General features: G+C 41.0%; 1 long non-coding RNA gene across 1 annotated transcript in view; it reads right to left on the reverse strand.

Annotated features, from left to right (window-relative positions):
• The window catches only part of LOC148343072 (uncharacterized), a 42,264-nt gene that overhangs the window by 2,543 nt on the left and 18,930 nt on the right, over positions 1 to 20,791 (reverse strand). Inside the window, exon 2 of the long non-coding RNA XR_015842499.1 lies at positions 14,092 to 14,296. This is a non-coding gene — a long non-coding RNA (uncharacterized LOC148343072). The remainder of the gene's footprint in view (positions 1 to 14,091; positions 14,297 to 20,791) is intronic.

Below are 20,791 nucleotides of genomic sequence, written 5' to 3' on the forward strand. Positions count from 1 at the left end.
ACCATCTTTGCCATCCATTATTGCACCCAGTTAGCCCGGAAGCAACTCACTGAACTTGACCGCAAGTTTCTTCTTTATGGATTGTACAGCTGAATGCCCCCTCATGTGTGCGGTCGTTAAAATGCACGTCTTGCATATCATGAAGTCACATAAGGACCCTGTTCCTTACAAGTGTGTTGTCAAGTGGAAATGATAGAATTACAATCCCGCCCCAACACCAGACTAGTTATGTCAGCTTGGATCAGGCAAAGCGAACTTTTACGTGTGGGACGAGATGGAAGTCGAGGGGTGAAGTCTTGATCAGATGCATCTGGGAAGCAGGTTTGTTTTCTTGGCATCTGTTTCTGTTTTTTTTTGTTTGTGTGCCCTTCACCCTCATCTCAAGGAAAAGAATGGTTTTGTTTTACCAAGTGATTCTCTCTGTGTACCTCGCCAAAGGCTTTTTGGAACAAAGAACAATTCCAATGAGGTTGGGACTTTGTCTATAAATCCATTAATTTCCTATAGCATTAAAGTAAACAAACTAAAACTAAATCTAATCCAGTGTGATGCATTTATCGGCTTTAAATAAAACGTAAAAAATATTTGACGTTAGTATCAGAATAATTGCCATTGTTGCTTTATTTGATGTTTACTCCTTCAGCCATGTCACCTGTTGATGCGTTTGAAACAAGTTTGAGTTGTTGCGACACAAAACAGATCGCGCAATATTGTGACATTTTGAGTTGGCGCTGCCTCAGTTAGGACGACGTGTTTTCTTTTAAACACAAATAGGGTCACCTCTGTCAGGACTACAGTATTTTTATTTATTTTTTTTTTAATTTGGTTGGTGGTGGTAGGTGGAGTCTAAGCATCAGATTTATTGTTGTTTGCTCAGAAGACAAAGTCCCAATGCATTCTGGAAAGGGACCGTGCGTCTTTTTATATTTATTGGAATTTTCCTTTTTAATTACCGTACGAAGTTTTGCCGAAAGTTGCCCATCGGAGGCATTCCAGAAGTTACTTCAGTTATTCGAAACTAAAAGTTGCTTCATGAATAATACTAAAACAGCGATAGGTAGAGTCAACTTCTCAAACCTGCTTTTGTTCTCACCCTAGTGAATTCGGCGTACTGCAGAGGGATGTGTAAACTTTTTTTTGGAACAAGTGGAAAGTTTGTGCAGAGAACACCAAAATGTTGGGCACGGTATCCAGGCCAGGATGGAAATCTTGGCCAAAGATGTTTGCCAAGAAGATGGAAAGCCAAACATTACTCTATTACACCATCAATTGCTGTCAGCGTGGCAGTAAATATTATCCTGGGTGAGTAATCAAAATGGTCTGTAGCAGTGCTTGACTTGGAGGGGAAAAAAAAAAAAAAAAAAAAAGGAATGACGATTCTTGTTCTCATACAACCCATTTGGTTGTTTAGCTCAAAACCTCCCTTGTTGGCAAAACCAGAGAACCTCATTACGGTACAATCTAAAATGCAAATCATCATGAAGTGGACATAGATGGTTTTCAGCAGGTCCACAGCAATATCTTGCGTGCTGCCGGTCTGGCGGGGGACTTTGAGTACATGGGGAAAAGCGCTTCATTTGTGGAAATGATGGGCCTGTTGCGAAATTACAAAAGCTTCCTAGCTTGCACCGACTGCAAATGGTTGACCTGAGTATAACCTGCTGAGCGACTAGCAATCAGCAATATGTGAGTGTTGCAAAAAAAAATAAAATAAAAATCTCAGTGTTTCGCAACCAGAACGCCGTGACACGTTCGTGTGTCTTCAGAGAACATCAGGAGGGAAATTGTCCAATTACACATCGGCGGTTTGTAAATTATTTATTTACACAAATAATGCATCTTTGTTCATCTCTCTATGCCAGCGATGTACAGTGACAGGCATAACAATTAAATATGTATGCACGACGGCGTATCCATTTTTCCGTTGGGTGACATCCCGTGAGATTTTTTATTTTATTTTTTTTTTTCAAATGTAAAATCTGAACCTTGGCTCAGTAAATGTTGGGGAACGCTGATCTAAGCTGTCATAGTGCAACGGCATGTAATTGGAAGCAGACGGAAAGGTAGCATCCATTGCTCGGAGAGGAAAGCAGAGTCGATTAATTGTATAGTATCGCAATTTGGACATCCCCTGACATCCAGACGAGAAGTCTTCTGAGGTGAATCGCATCCATCTCATCCCGATTTACCGCCGGAAGATTTCTTACAACTTCAGTGACCTTGGCTCATGTGATGGACAAGTCTGCGTCTGTATGCTCAATCTTATAGGAAGGTCCGTCAGGGGGATGGAGGAAAATATTCAGTTGGAAATGAATAATTGAGCAGCACAGTGACAGAGTGGTTAGCACTGCTGTCACAGAGGAAGAAGTCTCAAGTTTCATTGCAGGTTGGAATGTTGGAAACAGCTGAATATGGGGTGCCCCAACCGCAACAAATTGACAAAAAGTTCATTTTCAAGATCTGCATTCGGTTCTGTCAAGTTTATGTCAGTTTTGGGTTCAATACAGACAATATATTTTATTATAAACTGAACTAACAAAGTAGCAAGTGTTCCAAAAGTCACGGTGGACTTTTTTTTTCTATTTCATTGCAGTTATCGGTCGGACAGCCGGGAGACCATCAGTATTTTTGTAAGTCTTGCTAACGGATTACCAAGTGACAACGGTGCAGCATTAAAAAATGGTCAATTGAAGTTCGGCACAAAACAAGGGAATGTCTATCTGGACACTGACCCGACATCAACAACTCACATGTCCAAAACACAAATAGAAATTGCCTTTATTTTAAATATCGAAAAATACACATATTTATGTTAAAAGAAATCTAGAAAGACACCTTTTTAAAAAAAATAAATTCTTAAAGGGAAAATCAACCCCCAAAAATATATTTGCAATAAAACACTTCACTGGTCTAAACATGGCATTGTGATGAATATTGCGTTCGTGGAATACAAGTTAAGCTGCAAAAGCCATCCGATTTATCCATTTTGTCACTGAAAAAAGAGCGATTGATTGGTCGTTATCTGAGCCCTGAGCAACTGTGATGTCATTTTCAGTCGACAAAAGAGACAACATTGCCGCTCCCTGAGATGGACAAAAAAGGGTGGATTTTACTGCTCAACTCATACTCCACAATTGCAAGATTAATAATAATAAACCTGCATTGAACATGTTCTTGTCAGATCTGTTTGGGGTTGACTTCCCCTTTAAATGTCACTCATAAAAACGCAAGTGGCAAACACGGTTGTCACTTTCATGCTAAGTAGGGTCGTCGGTATCTGCAGAATGTATATTGTAATCTAATTTAGTTACTTTGAAAATTAAGTAATCAGTAATGTCACTTAGTTACTTTTAAACCAAGTAATCCATGATGCTATCTAAGTTCATTTTTTCAAGAGAACTGTGGCAATATTGATCACACCTTTTTTTGGTGGACCCTCAATTTAACAAATTAAGGACCCCAAGTGGTCCGGGACCCTAATTTGAGAACCACTGTCCACAATTCCACAGCGGAGCAACACAGGCCCATTGAGAATTTATCTCGCTCTTGCTACATGGAAAAGCACAATTTATTTATTTATTTTTATTTTTTTTTTTAGAGTGGTTATTTGGCTCCAAACACAGCATTCGTGTTTCACCACTAATTGGAGTAAATAATCCGCAGTAATTAACACATGTTTTGCGTTTTTTGCAGTGAGCTTCATTTAAATGCAAAATATAAATGGAAATTTATGTAAATGAGAGAGGCCTCCTTTTTTAACCCTGCAGTCATGAAGAGTTGTCGCACCTCGCAGAGATATTCGTTTTTTTTTCTCACATTGAGGGCATGCTCGGCAGAAATAACAGAAGCCTAACAGCGGGTGCTGCAATGCATCCAAACGGGCGCCTGAAATAGTTTTATAAATAAACAATAGGACAGCTAAAGGACTTTTGCTTGGCATTTGTTGTGTCAGGGGTATGAAATTGGGGGTTTGGGATTTTTTTTTTCCTGTAGGACTAAGCATTCTCTCGGTATGCAGGACAGATGACATTAAGGGTGATATGAAGAGTCCACTTTCGGAAATAGCACCATTTCGCCTTTTACTGTAATTATTGACATGAGTATTGGACTTCACACGATTCTCGTACACATGAAGCTTTGGAGGAAAAATGCGGGGCACGGTGCGCTGACATAACTGTGGCTAGCCTTTATAAAAATTGAAAATCGTAATAAATACATCAGCTTTCATTGTCCACTTTGAAATCCCAGCGAGCTTTATGTGGCATTTGTTCCAGTCCCGCCATGGAATTTATTCTCACTAAAATTTGAGCTTTTATAGTCTGCTAGCAGTATGATTGTAAATGCAGCTAAAAGACGATTCGGCGCAGAGAATATGCTGATTTAATCACCCTCCCCAGCCTGAAGCGACGGCTGCATGCTAAGCTATGACTATTATTAAATTCACATTCAGAAGAATTTGAAAAAAATATTTCCCCTGATTGATTTGACGTCTTTGGGTTGAGGAGTGCATTATTGGGGTTTGCAAAATTTCCACAATGAAGCTCCATGTAAAATCGTGACAAACATTCCCACCAGGACATGGTGGAAGAATGAAAATTCCATCAGTCCATCCGATATGAGGAGGACAAAGCATTATGCGGTTGCTTCTGATAGCATCTGCACAATACCAATTGATGCAACTGCCTCAATCTTAACACACCAAATCTCATTTTAATCTGGTTGGCTACATATTTGCATACATTACGATTACAGCTACCGTCATTCAGCTATTTGAGTCATAAAACCATAACGGGGCTTTAGATATTAATATTCTGAATATAAAATTACAAACATCAAAGCCATCTGATTTCCTCAAAAATGGTTTAAGACGATTAACAAATCTCTGCAGCCGCATTGGGCATTTTTAACGTAGTTCATTTCAGACTTGTTTACTGGTCTATTGTGCTCTAAAAATGTCGTACGGTGCCCTCAAATATTCACATCATTTAGTTATCACTCCTACCGTCTGGTTTTCTGTTCTTTCTTGGAGAAAGGGAGGGGAAAAAATAGATAATAGAGCAATGGCTGACAACGCAGTCATCCAGCAAACCTCAATGTGAATTCTATCACAACTGTTCGTCTGTGAAATATAACCGATTATCGCCAAACTTTCTGTGCGCAAGGATAAGCATGTGATAATCATTTCCTGAAAACTGAATGGAACTCAATATTTTGGATGATAGTCACATCGTAAATTTGCTTGTCCATACTTGCCTCATAGAAAAAAAGAAAAAAATCCGAGAGGGCATTTTTGGAACGAAATTCACAATATAAAGAAAACTCATAATAACCAGTTTCGTTTTCGTTTTTTTTTCTTTTTCTCCAATTGCCAATTCAAAAGAAACGAATAAATGATACACAGATTCTTTCCGCACCACAAAGGAATCCACTCCAATTCGGCACTGGTTTATAGCCTGAGGTTGTTATATTCTGGCATAGTTGAGTTTCCAAAACAAAAAACAAGACAGCCAACTTTGGCGCTTACGCACTCTCCAGCTGGCAAGCGTGTACCCATCATGCATTCAATAATCCTCCTCGTTAGCTCGATTAGAGTTTTGGTGATGCCTCGCTTTCATTTAACAAAACGGCAGGTGAGTCTGGAGGTATCACTCGTGCACGCAAATCTCGGGATTTAACACGTTTGTAACCAATAGGAGCCAGAGTAGCAACAGGTGGCAGTAAGGGATTGCCTACCACTGACTTTAAATGAAAATCTTGTTTGTGGTGTCGCACTGCCAGATATACCCCAAAAGGTTTAAGCTTTCAATCCAGCAAAAACTGCGCCTGAGGAGGCTAAATTGTGCAAATGTCGTGAAAAGATTGCAGAACAGCCTCCATGTCGTGCATTTTTTTTTTCATCCTCTCCTCATTGTCATAAAGTCCCTTAACACATTCATCACCTTCTGTTCTCACCCGACTTTGACGGGTGCAGTCAGAGTCGACAGAGTCCTCGGGCCGCAGGCGAGCGAGCGCTCACTTCGATGAGCTTGCTCGCTAACTGGGCGGGATTAAAGGTTATCCACTCCGGGCCCATTTATAGCAATGATACCTGCGCTTGTCAGCGGCAGGATGTCGGGCTGGTGGAGCTGGAGAGGCTCGAATGGCCGTCACGCTCATACCGGTCGAACTCCATCTAGCTGAGTTCCGTTTGGAGGGGGCGCATGATGTAACGGCAATTTAGAGAAATTGAGGCCATTTAATATCAGACTTGTATACAAACAGTGCGGAGGCGTCGATTACGTGCAAGCGTTGTTCTGAGGTTGGGGATATATGATGTAAAAGGTTGTTTGTCTATATGTGTCATGCGATTGGCTGGCGAACAGTCCAGGGCGTCGCCCGCCTCCCACCCAAAGTCAGCAAATATTGGGGGCGGTAAAAGTCAACTCGACGTTGCTTTTTAATTGGCAGTTTTGCTATAGCAGGGGTGTCAAATTCATTTTTCTCGCGGGCCACATCATAGTTTTGGTTTCGTTCAGTGGGTCATTATGACTGAACGCATATGAATCATCATATTATTACGATAACATAAACACAACAAACTAGTTGAAAAAAAGAAAAAAATGCAATATTTTAAAGTTTTTAAAATTGACAATTTTGCCATTTAGCAAGAAACGTGAAATCGTGCATGATTTGCCGTGGCGGGCCACATAAAATGATATGGCGGGCCGGATCTGGCCCCCGGACCGTAGTTTTGACACCTGTGTGCTATAGTAAGGAATGGATGAAGCCAAGCCATGTTGAATTGCTTCAGCTTTAACAATATATTAATAACTTTGGTTTGTTTTTTTTCAGCACTCAGTCACTCACACTGTTCCTGAAATTGTCTTCAGACCTTTTTTTCACCTCCATTGTTCTCATACTTCTTGTCAATTCACCCTCCCTGGCCTTTTACCTCATGGCCCTGATGTGCGGCATTTGGCGTAATATCGTCAAGCCGGAGGTTGAAGGTCAAACCAGTAGATTCCCCTTTGGTGCCGTGTCGATCACAATTTCGTACAGCACTTTCCCTCAATTTTCAGAGATCATTACCGAAAATGCCAAAGCCAAAGGAATATTGATTTTGATGTGACAGCGGATAAATGTTGTGGAATAAATTGGGACATAAGACTCATGACAAATCCAATTTCCCTCACCAGCATAAAATTTGAATTATTTTTTTTTTTTTTGGGCACATAAAGTTCTAGAAATATCAGTAAACCGGGCTTTAATTGACACTAATGATGATAACACGTAGCACAAGGCGCAACTTTGACGATGAGCTCAAAGATAAGAAAAGGTAATGGACTTGCAGAGGCCCCAAGAGAAAGTCATGAAGTCAAGATAAACTTGTCCCACAGACGGCTCCACAAACCCAAACAACGTGAAGACTTGTGACGGGAAAATGAAGACAAAACCTGAAGGAATCTTCCTTCGCATTCCTCCACTTTCATCTCTCATTTCCTCGATTTTGATCCTTTCGGTCCCCTCAGGAAATTCCATCACGGCTCCCGAGTCGCATCGTCATTAAAAGCTCACAAAGTGTCAGAAAAGCATGAAATGCAGAAAAAAAAGAAAAAAAACGACTCCGGTGTTGACTCAGCCTCCTCTCTAACTCTTTAATATTCCTGCGCTGCTCTTCGGAAAGACGCAAGATGACTGTTTCTCCTCGACACCGCACCGTCCCAGCGGCACCGAAAACTAAAATGCCAACACTCAACACACACACACACAGACACACTTAACAAGCTGCTCAGCTGTTGTTTGGAATGAAGAATCATTATCCAATTTTCTCACAGTTGCTTAAAAAAAATATATACCAGTAGGGACTGAGCCAAGTTGCAAACAAATGACGACCACAACTCCCCACAAAGCTTTAGAATTGCCTAGAATAATAGTTCAACAGCAAATCTCCCACAAACGATGATCCCAAAAAACATGCACAATGCAGTGAAAACTCCCCATAACTTCCGCAAACAAACCAGGCAAAACTTAGCCCCTCCCTGACATACAAAACTTGTTTCTAAGTCGAGATGCATCATTGCCGCATACTTCCTTGACACCAATATTTACATCATGCAAATCGGTGAATGTATCAGCAAATAGTTTGGGATAGTTTTGGCAGAAAAAAATGCAAATAGGGGAATTTGTGCATTGTTCAATGTGAATAATATTTTTCGAACGGTTGATATTGGTAGAAATTTAGAGCAATGATTCACAACCGGTGTGCTTTCGGATCATCAGGTCTGTCTCTGGAAGTGATCCACTTTCACTGGCAGTAATTAAGTTGAAAATTATTTATGGACAAATTTTTCATCTTTGTTCATTTTCCTAAGCGAGTGCTTCTCAATTATTTTATTTTACGCCCCGCCCTCAGCAAAAAGGAACTAATTCGCAGCCCCCCCCCCCCCCCACCCCCACAACCACCCACTCACCGCCTCAACTATAAATGAATCGCATTTTCATTGCAAAACAAAACTGGACCGTAGAGTTAATACTAAGGAGAACGCCACTGCCAACTACTGGAGTGGATGTGCAATTACACTTTATTGTAGTAGGGTGTGGGAGGGGGAAAGCATATTCCACAGGGTCACATGCACCCCCCTAAGCACCGCACCGCGCACAGAGGGGCCCGCCCCACTATTTGAGAAGCACTGACCTAAATCAACAACACCCAGTGACAGGGGAAACAATTAGATGGTAAAGGGTACTACTTACAATAAATTATTTTACCGTGTGCCATTTTTTCCTTGCGTAAAACATGTAATGGCTCAATAAAGGTTGCCAAACACGGGCTAAGAGAGCAGGATGACGAGTTATCGCCCGACACATTCCTCCATTAAACCCGTTGGCTTTAAGGCAGCGATTCATTTTGACTTATTTTCTCAGTGCTAAAAAAAATATGCAAAATCCCAGCAGAATGGACAATATCATATCCGACATAACGCCGCTGCAAGTTAAGCAGAGCGCACGACGAATGGCAGCCCAGCAACTTGAAAATGACCGAAAATCCCAAGGAGAATATTGTAGAACAAGAGTCCAGAATCCAATCGAAAAAAGGGCAAAAGGGGATAAGACGGCTGATCTCATTCGTTCCCTCGCTTTTCAGGCCATTTCTTGTTTTCATCTCAAAACACTTTCACATCGGCTGCGGTGCCAATAATGTTGACCATGTTGCTTGGGCAGCAAGCGTGCGATGTCTATGCGAGTTTGCCGTCTCAGAGGGTCATTTAAAATGCTCAACTCATTTACTGCCATTGACGGCTAAGGACGTCCAAGATCCCTTTTTTTTTTTCTTCCTTCCTTCCTGTGCTAATGCTAAAGTCAATGAAAAATCCCATCGACATGCTAAACGAAAAGTGAGAGTGACACGCACAGGTCATACTAATATTCCAAGGCACATATTTAATATTTCAACTCTGCTTCTCTTGTAAGTTTGCACTTGATTTATTCAGGGCAGCACAGCATCTCTGGGCGCACAGCAGGAACAGACGGTATTTGTCTATTTGTTGTCCGATTTTTTTACAATTATTTTAGTATATTCTTATTTTAATTTGATACGGTTTTCATTCCAGGTTGATCTTTCAACCTGTATTAAAAGACGATTTTTCAAGCATTCAAATGGATTCACACAAAACGCGCATTTCCTCATGATATGACACAAAATATGATTGCCAAGGTCCCGCCTTTTTCCAGTAAATAACAAATAAATTAATGAAAACGAAATGAGCCAAAAAATGGCATAAAGAGAGAAGGATGACGCCAATTCACAGTTTGCATATGAATGCAAAGATGCAAGGCAGCAAAGGTGTCTGCAGCAGAATGAAAATGGGAAACTTGAATTTCACATATTTACAAGGTCATTTTGTCCTTGACGATGAAGCTATGGTGATCATTTTGCGTAGTTGTTGAATAAATACAGTGTTGAAATGAATGAATATGAGTTTTATTAATCATGGTTTCAATAATCAGAAATTGTGATTATTCTCCTTTGCAGAATAGCTAAGCCCTAATATACAGTAAAAGGCAGTGGCGGGACGTGCATTTCACACGTAGGCCTTCAGTGAAGTCCTACTTAAATAAATCCCCCTCATAATAGCATCATTTATGACACCACGGCCGGACAAATAATATACAGAAAGACACTTACAAAATGTGTACATCACCTTCAGCGTAAGGCCAGCGAGAAGGCTCACTGTAACCAACTCGTGATCTGATTGGCTATCGCAACTGTCTATCAACTCTGAAAGCTCATTGACGTTGATAGAACAGATGCCCGCACGATTGTATCTGAAGACCTCGGACGAATAGTGTGTGCCACTGGTATCGTGAAATCTGCCTGGCAACACGAGCTAGCTGAATTCTGACTGGATAAAAACGCTTACTAAAAATACAACACTAGGAGATAATATGACATCAATGTGAAAAATATGATCAACATTTCTTGATTATTTTAGACCAGCAGAGAACACGTTGAAGGCCTTGACCGCCCCCTAGTGATGGGTAAATGAAGCTTCAAATCTGCTTCATGAACCAGTTGTAGTATTTTTGGACTCCAGTAGACGACACTATCTGTTCAACATTGGGGTGAAAGCACACTGACTTGCCATTTTTTTTTAAACCCTTCATTTAAACCAACGGTGCCATCTACAGGACTCAAAAATATAACAACTGGTTCATGAAGCAAATTTGAAGCTTCATTTTCCCATCACTACCACCCCCCCACTGATGCACAGGTTAAACGCAGTTACTCACGCAACACTTGGAGAGTTTCTGCTGTGGACTGCACTTGGAGAAACAATGTTCTCCAAATATTTCGACTACTTAAGACCAAATCTAGCGGGCTGAAGTGTGGGATGGTTTCCTCTGGTCGTACTGAAATGGGGGCTAAAAAAAAAAAAAAAAAAAATTAAAAAAACAAGTCCGCACACAGTAGCTCTTTTTGATAGTTCTCCATTGAGTTTTCCTGGAATTGTTTGTTTACCACACACACACACGAAAAAAAATGTGTTTTCAGCTTTTTCCACCCAGGACCGGCTTGCTGCAGTGCAAAACTGCACTTTGGAAACATTAATGGAATAAAAAAAGAGTAAAGTTGCCATCTTGACAGCTTTAAAGCTCCGCAAGGCCGAGGAGAGCTGCAGAGTCAGTTAATAATTTACTCCCAGACCGTCGTTACGGCCGGTGAGCAGGTGTAACGCCACGTCTGGAGGTAGGAGAGCGAGACATTTATTAATATTCCAGCGTGAATTGAATTTTTTTTCCTTCCCAACACTCATCGTTGACGCTGATCAGCGCAATCACATCCATAAAGTACGTGACGGCAGTATTCGAAGACAGATGACTTTGTACTTTTACCCAGCAGATCTATTGCAGACACTTTTTCCCCCCCTTTATGTTCAAATTGCAACATATTCCCCAAATCCCGTAACCTCGTGATCCTTGCCTTTTTCTCTTATAAAAGTGGTCGATAGGGTTTCTGCTCTCTGGGTCCCTGCTGGGAGACACAGAGAAATGTCAATCGTAAACGCATCGGCCGCAAAGATCCAAAGACTGACCCTGAACCGTGAAAGCGTCGGTCCACACGACAGCTTCTGATGGGATGAGACTGCGTGCTTGCGATAAAAGGAATTCAGATTATTTCAGCCTTCCATGGGGCAGTTTTCCCGGCAAAACGTCCCATGGCTTATTTTTTTTATTTTTTCTAACTGATGATTCTTTTGCCTCCTCAAGTCTCTGTAGCAATTCTTTCTTCACCTGTCTCGGTCTCTGCGGACTTTGTCTTGTCTTGTAAGAGGCTTACGACGAAAATGTCATCTAGTAGAACAGCTGAACTTTATAGTGGGTTAAACAAAGGCACTTGAAATGGCGACAGGTCCTAACTGACTGAGTTTGAGACAGCATTTTCTTTTAACTGCTTTGTGGTTCTAAATATGTCATGTGTGTCGCTTTAAGCAATGACAGGAGTGCAGCAGGGAGTCATTTACATTAATTGACTCCACTTGATTAAGGGGCAATTACGGTCAATCTGTAATAATGATTTCAACGAAGGCAGGGAAAAAAAAAATGTGGAGTCGTGTGGCGTGGTTCTAAAATGGCAATCTCTAATTAAACCTCATTACGATCACTTTACGACCACGTTTTAAAATATACTTCAGGCATAATTATCCAACGTGACATTTAATGTGGACGAACTGAAGTGGTGGTTGCCGCCCCTCTTGAACTCTTGAGTCTTGCATTGTGCAAAACCTCGCAAAGTGTGCAAATCAAAGTTCGGATTTTCTTCAAGTACTAAAAAAAATAAATAAATAAATAAAAATAAATAAAATAAAAACAAACATGAACAGCTCTTAAGAATGAGATCATCAAGATTGGTGACCCAGTCTGCCATTTCATCTTCCCGGCTGATTTGGTGAACGCCGCAACCTGACATGTCCGCGTGCTCAACAAAAAACTTTCTCCTATTTTTTTTTTTTTATTATAAATTGGCCATCATTGCCAACATTCCCCTTCACGACAGAAAATAGTCATGTTTGCAAGTGGTTGACAATACAATACAACTATATTTGGTGCATTTCACAGCACTTTCCATACGGTGTAATATAAATAAGCAGGAAATTAGTACACAAACTAAAACACAAAGAATAGATACCAGAAGAACAGCAGAGCGACACTCATGTTGAGTCGAAAGCTAAAGAATAAAAATGTGTCTTTAAATGAGTTTTAAAAGTGGACGCTAACATTTAAATGTGAGCTCATTCCATAGGGAAGGACCGGCAACAGAAAAGGCACGATCCCCCCTGAGGATTTTGGATGTTTGACCTGTTATTTAAGCTTTCGCAAAAGCTGGCGTCATTTCTGAGTAGCTGCACGCCATTGGGACCAACTCTGACAACGACGAGAGGGAACCTGTCGCGTAAAAAATTTCAGTAAAGTACAACCAAACTCGGTTTTGCTCCCACTGCCGTTTTAAATACGCCAGCACGCACACCAGCGTACGTTTTAAGATAGCAGATATTTACCATACCTGCGCCCAATAATATGAAGCGTCTTATGGATGCGTTAAATCAGGCGTGGGCAAACTACACCCGCGGGCCACGTGTGGCCCGTTAAACGTTTTAATCCGGCCCGCCGAACTTGAAAAAAAAAATGTAATGAATAAACCTTGTTAATTTTTTTTTTTCTAAATACTGTGGTGCGTCAAATACAAATATTTTGTTGTAATGCTTTTGTTCACTTTCATTTAAAATTAAATGTTTTTTTTTTCTCCGATGAGGTGAGGTTACCAAAACACTCCACCCATCTGCTCCTGGTCCGGCCCCATTGTCAAATTTTAGAACCCATTGTAGCCCGCCAATAAAAAAGTTTGCCCACCCATAACTGAGACAGTGCCTCTTAATATGGTGCGCCTTAGGGTTGTAAAAATATTACGGGCAGACCTAAAGCGAAACGTTGCGTGTGTTTCTCGCAGAGGTTTGATCGTGGGATGCTATCAATGTAGCTGATTCTTTTTATTTATTTTTTTTTAAACAATATTACGGCATTGTATGCCCAAGAAGTCTCATCCCTCCAAAAAAGCCGCCTCAGTTCGCTGGTTTCAGTGACGTTACGTCACAAACGCCACGGTGAATACGTATTAGCACTCTAATTCGCATGATGACATTGTCACCGCTAATACCTGATTATCTCGGAAATCCAGGCTCAAAGAGACACACGCCTCGGCTTCCTCATTAAAAGAGACATTCAAGGTGAATTATAGATTGCGCGTGCGCGACCTCGTGAGCAGGAGATCAAGGTCATGCTTCGCTTGATCTTGGAGCGGCTCAGATCAGTGCAAAGATAAGTTTGCCGCAGCTTTATCTGGTCCGCCTGCTCGGATCACGGAACAATCGGAGATCTTGCTTCCATCCACGTTACAAGCAATCTTATTCATTTATCTTCCCAAGATGACAGACGAGAACTAAACATGAGCGCCTTGATTACTCTTAGATCCGTACATTTTCTTTCATGGCCGAGCCGGTGTAAGAAAATGCGTCATATGAATTATCCAATGCGATATTTGAGTTGCAGACATACCTCGGCGTCTCCGCGCTGGCCGCCAAAAGGCTCAATCGACACGCCGATGACTTGCGTGCTTCACCAGGCAATCATTTGGCGTTGACATGAAGCCGCAAGTGTGCGCTGAAAGATGCTGCCACTCTGGTTCTGCTCAACTGCATTCGCATATCCGCTGAGCTGAGAGGAGGAACCTCAGCGTGAACTCCAATGCAAATGTCACCGTCTAAGAACAAAAGTTGAAGTGATTAATAAGTGCTTTAATAAGAGAGCTTTGCAACTTTGGTGAGAACTTTATTTAATGTATGGTGAGCATCAAAAATCAGACGAATTACGGACCGTTTTCATTCAATGGCTAAAACCGAGTATCCACCCGTTGCTATTCATACAACAGAAGAAGTAACGGTTATGCGTGAGTTTATCATCTTTGTGTAGGAGTGATTGGGCACAGATTTCACACCAAATTTGCCAATTTGAGATGAACTGAAATCAGATCAGCGTTATTTTGGGAGGTGGGATTTCTTTCACGTAAAATGAGTGCTTTGGTTCAAACAAAGGTTTGGAAATACTGCCTTAAAAATCAACTCACCGTTTACCCAACCCTGACACGAATTTAACCCTGGAATTTATTTTATTCAAAGCATAACCTTTAACCTTACACTTCCCCAACCGCAAACACCAAACCATTTCCAACCTCACACCTAAGCCCGAAACCTCGCGTTTTTTCGACTGTCATTCTAAATCCCGAATGTTAATATTTATCATACTCTAACCCAGTGATTCTCAATTATTCTGTTACACCCCCTCCAGCAAGAAGAAAACAATTTGCCCCCCTCACCAACACAACTATAAATAATAGCATTTTTGTCATAAAACAAACCTACACCGTAGAGTTAATACTCACTGCACACAATGGGCAATGTGAGCGCCACTGCCACCTACTGGAGTGGATGTGCAATTACAATTTATTGTAATACGACGGGGAAAAAAAGCATGTTCCTCAGGGTCGTACGTGCCCCCCTCAGCATCGCACCACGCCCCTCCATGTGGCCCCGCTCCACCATTCGAGAAGCACTGCTCTAACCTAACAATTAAAACCCTACTCATGAATCCTGATCCAAAACCAACTCTTAAATTCAAACGATCCCTACCCTTAGCTTGACCTGACCCTCACCCCTACCCACTGTCCCCCAAAAACATCTTTTGTGACAGGATTTTATCCTTTTATCGCATCGAATTCTTCAATAACAGCTTTTTTTCAAATGAATTAATCAAGACTCAGTGATGCAAATTAAAATATTTCTTAATTACATTAACAATCAAATCAGCCTGATGAAGCTTTCTATGCATGACTGATGAAGCATTTATATGAATAACTCCCCCCCCCGACATCAAACTCCATTTTAGGCATGAATGTATATGAGAAACTGTAGCTGTTATTTAAACGACTAAATACCTCCCACAAAATTACAAAACAGGGCGTGTCGGAAAAATTGCAGGACAGGCGTCAGAAAATATAGATTCCAAACCCAAACTATGACTTTACTTCTTATTATAGTACACAATGTGGGGTCATTACAGTTTAACATCAGCATTCATTCACGGTGACCTTGTCATCAAATGTTACAAAGACACAAGTGCGAGGAGTGGGAAGCATACTCAGAGATCACATCCTCCCTTCCTTGTTTTAAAAATACAGCCAGGCGTATGTCACATTTATTGTAGTCGAAGAGCCAGCGAGCGAGGGAGAATTTAGTCCTGAGCTACTCCGCACATTTCCAATGTTCTCATGCAGAACACCTAATGAGTCAGACGCTTCAGATAATGTGCGCCGCATATGTTCCCTCTTCACATACACTCCTCCACATTCTGGAGCATGCGGTATATTCCCGCAGTGCAACATCAACTGTTCATCCGCTTCCGTTTTATATAAGTGTTAATATATGGGCAAGTAGACACTTTATGGAGGGATGTAAACTTGGCACATTTTCTATGCGTATAGGAAGAGGGGAATGACGATGATGGGCCGTAATTGCAGTTTGAGCCGAGGATGTGATGGAACTGCAGGGAAAGGATGGAAAACTGAAGATTAAATCAAGCTGATATCATCATCATATGTAATTAAGCAAATTATTCATTGTGATTCATTACATGATGTTCAGTGAAGGACTGTATCATTATTAGCGTTTCGTGACATGATTTTTAGTCACACGTTCGTAAATTAATTGAATGGGTCTCTTCAGTCAATGTTGGGATTTTTTTTTTTTTGTCTATTGCATAATTAATTAATTGCTTGACTTGATTCCATTGTGCTTAACTGAAATCGACCTTTCATGTTTACAAAATGTATCACAACAAATGAACACTAGTGTCAGCGTTATTAAAGAGATCATCCAGCTGTGCTTGGGCAACAAAAAGGTCAATTTATGTTTTTTTTTTTTTTTTTAAATAAGGAAAATTATAGTTTTCATTTCCGGAATCAATCAATACAAAATGAAGGAGTTAGAAAATGACTCTCCTGGTAATTGCCGCATGGCCACGCCCCCTCCCCTCCAACCAAGTCTTGAAAATATGTGGTTAACGTCAAAAATAACGGGGCCAACCGGACCCATAAAGGTTTGTGGAGATCTTCACTTAAGCCCACTTCAAACTCTGTAAAAGTCACAAAGTGATTCGCCTTTCCGTGGCTGTTTTCTTTAATTAGTTACCAAGATGTGCAAACAATACGGTCCAAAAGGTTGTTCGGTTAATTGTTCGTAGATTATTATGTATTCCAATTTCATCCACAAGTGTTAGTTTGATTTACTTTTTATCACTAAGGCCACTCGGGGGGGGGTACACCGACACCACTCATCCGAAAATGATACGTCCAGTGAGGCCACAATTGGCTGTGGCCTCAGCCTCCTTGCTGGAGCTTTGGAGCGTTGAATATTTTAAAGTCTGTCCAACCATCCATCCATCCATCCATTTTCTGTAGCGGAAACCCTCGCTGGGGTTGTGCGCTGGTTGTCGTCGTAAAGCTCGCTATCCGACATTTCTGCTCCCGAAGAGACCCGTAAAAGCAGCGCCGCAGCACAACGCGGAAGGTTTGGGGAAAAAAAAGAAAACAACTCCAGGGGTTCTCCATAATGAGGTGTTCATCGGATATTGACGACCACTTGCGCCGTGATGCGCCGCCAACGTACTCACTCGACAGCGCATGTCCGGACGGTAAAATATTGTGTTATGCTAACCGCGTCTGTTTAACTGCTGCCTTGCGCAATGCTGTTACTTTTAACACCACTGCATTGGCCGTTAGCCGTGGGGGGGGGGGGGGGGGGGGACATCCATGCGTGGCTTTTGAGGGTTTGTGTGCGAATGCATGCGCTTGTCCACCTCAGCCTGTGCAAATGAATAATTGACTGTCAAGAGTGTTTTTCCAGTTTGTGGCGGTGATCATGGTTTTTGCTCATATTAAAAAAAAAAAAATATTTAATATACTGCAATACCAGTATCGACCACCGTCACAAGTACCCAACACCTTGAAATAAGGTTATCGGGCAGATTCTGATCCCTAGTATCAGTTGATTTAATCATTTTGTTTTCCTGCAGTAATATTGCAGTGGTTAACTTCTTTTTACACTTGTGACAGTTAAAAATGTTAACCATTGGTCATACAGTTTAATGATTTCATGATGGCCAAGGGTCGGTACCATACTGACATATTACGTTGTATTGCGTGGATCCTCATTCATCAAATGTAATCTGAACATTGAGAAAATTGACTACCCTGTACTTTTTTTATGAAGTTAATCCATCTTTCCCGCCTCTTCTCCCGTCTGGAAGTATAGTTGATTGTGTTTCCAATCTGTCTTTAATCTCCCAGCAACAAAAAGCGAAATGAGAGCTTTGCTTGGAGATTTTATTTCCCCTCCCCTCTTTTGTCTTTAAGTCTTTGGAGACAATCTGTCAGCCCTCAGCCTAATCCTCACCAACCTGTGTGTCAGTGCGCCTGTCTTCACGACGTCAGCCACCATTCAAGTGTGCCGGGGCACCGGTGGCGGTCCACATCTCGTTTCACGGCTCCGTGGGCCTCTATGCCTGAAGGGCCGCCGCTCTAGCGCTGATGAGAATTACTACATGAGGTTACAGCTACTATTAACTGAGGCTGACAGCTGAGGTGGCGCCGAGCAAGATCATTACACAACCCTGCAGAGAAAAGGATGACATGGCGGCGTGGATTTAAAAAAAAAAAAAAAAAAAAGGCTTAAGTTACATTTCAGGGGAGTCCTTTAAAAAGTGATTCTGACATGGCTTTATAAATCATGCTGACGAATATTAGATGTGACTTCCAGAACAAAAAAGTAATGAATAGCCACGACTAAGTGACGCTATTGTAGCCATTTCCCGCTCTACGGTCATCACTTCTTGAGCATCACTTGTACTCTTTTGTACGTTTCCTAAACATGATCTATGACATGAATGTCGCTAGCCCGTCATTCGTCAGGAACAGGCGCATCCGTCCCAAATCATCAGTCCGCCATTAATTCAGGCCGGCCCAGTGCGTCAGCTGTCGTTATTTAAACGATGCTTCTCTCATTGCTATATTAAAGTTCGTCACCACTTTTTAAGGACCGCCAACCGTCACAGCACCCAATTTGATTAATTCAGAAACAGTTTGGACACAGGAATTTCTCTTGCGTGGATGGTGCTAACGTGCCCCGAAAACCAAAGAAAGTATTGAATCATCTGTATCTACATCTATATATATATATATATATATTTATATATATATAAAATATATATTTTTTTTTAAATATATATACATATTGGGGGGAAAAAAAATATACATATATTTTTCCCCCAATTTATATATACATTCAAAAAACTATAAAATATATTTTTTTTAAATAAATATGTATATTTAAAAATATATATATATTTAAAAATAATAAATTATAAATACATACAAATGAAAAATATTTAATTTTTCTTATTTTTATATATAACAAAATAAAACATCATATATGGAGTATTATTGACATTGGACTGAAATTTTAGGCCAATAACGTACGCTACAAGAAGACGATGAGTTGTGCTGAACAGTGACAACATTCTTCATAATTCCCTGGCTAATGAAGATCCTTGCCGCAACGTCTCCGAGGTCACGTTATCAGGAGACCGCCGAGCAATTGTATGCACATGGAGACACTGCAGAAGAGTTAATTAAAATTGTGTGATCTATAGGCCTGGTTTGAGGCAAAACATTGATTATTTCCATGTACATGAGCCTTGTGAGAGTGAGAAAGCTTCCCTTCAGACGTTGCTATCCTCTCAGGAATGCCTTCCACATACTTGTTTTCTACTCAGCGCCACACTGTTGACATTTACCGTCAGCGTGTTCATCAAATGAGTCTTGGAATCATCTGCTATTATCTCCTGAGATGAGGCTCCCTGCCGTGCTGTTGGGTATCAAGACGGCGCGTGATATTTATTTGCACAATAATTCCACATTATCAAGCAGCATGTGTGCATTTGTGTGATTGCCGTTATTTTTTTTCCCCTCTCCGCCAATAAAAGATGCCGTAAGATGCATGCCCGGCCTTAGGTTTTGAACATAACCAATCGAGATGTCTGAGCACATGCATACATAATCGAAAAGAGTTCAGTTGGTGAAATTACGTGTGCCATTAGAGGGCTGCGGCAAATTATCCAATTATTATATTGCTGTGCAACAGGAGCGTTTGAAACGACAGACAAATCTTCGAGTAACACCCGGGGATGTACCTTATAAAGAGAAAATTTATAATCACATTCTTATAAATGAAATGTGCACGGAGCCCTGCATGCTACACACGGTTCCATTTTCACCATTGATACAGAAAATAGCGTGAAAATGCAGCGAAGAAATCAGTGTATCGAAGTTCGGCGCACAGCAATTGGTTATTGAACCGACGTCACAACTACGATTAAGCGGCATCGTCATGCTTCATTCGCATCGACAGTTATCTGGCCAATTTGCGACAAGCAGTAACCTTCCATTTTGGCGACTGATCACCAGACAGTTTTTGGTCAATCGTGGAGAAAACCACAAAAGGTTACAGCTGCAACAAATTGTCTCGTCTCTGGTGAGGAATACTGTAGTTCTTGTTAAAATATTTGATGTCTGACTACAGGCATGTGCTGTTCTGTACAAATCAAGTAAAGGTTCAAAATGATTTGAATACCATTTCATCAGACCTACCAAACAAGGTGGACACGATAAATATACATTCCACCCTCAGAGGTGAAGCGGAACTGAGCTGGAAAACAGAGGAAGTACAACAGAGAGACCTTCACTAAATAAGATTACATAAAAGTACGGCCGATGACTTGGGAACAGCATTTGATAAATTCCACTCCAGTCCAGGAAGTGGAAAGGGCATTGTAAACCATCTGCAAAGCAAAATGAAGGAGACATGCTTCAACTTTGAGTGTTTTTCCAATCTTTTTTTTTTTGCATCTAAATTGCCTCTCAAAATGAAATTACTATTATTTCCTTAAACATAGACCAGGGGCGTTGATTTATTCCAATGCAGAGAGCATCAGATGTTTGCTTGAGAGGAGACTTTTCTTCACAATGACTTAGGAAGGATGTAACATTTAAAAAAAACAAAAACGCAGCAAGTCGTGTGGGTACTAAAACACATTTAAAAACATTTTTAAAATGTGAAAGTGACCTATCCGCCCGCAGGTCAAGTAG

The sequence above is a fragment of the Idiotropiscis lumnitzeri genome, chromosome 1 (genome assembly GCF_059441095.1).
Source record: "Idiotropiscis lumnitzeri isolate Australia: NSW breed Sydney's pygmy pipehorse chromosome 1, RoL_Ilum_1.0, whole genome shotgun sequence".
Lineage (NCBI taxonomy): Eukaryota > Metazoa > Chordata > Actinopteri > Syngnathiformes > Syngnathidae > Idiotropiscis > Idiotropiscis lumnitzeri.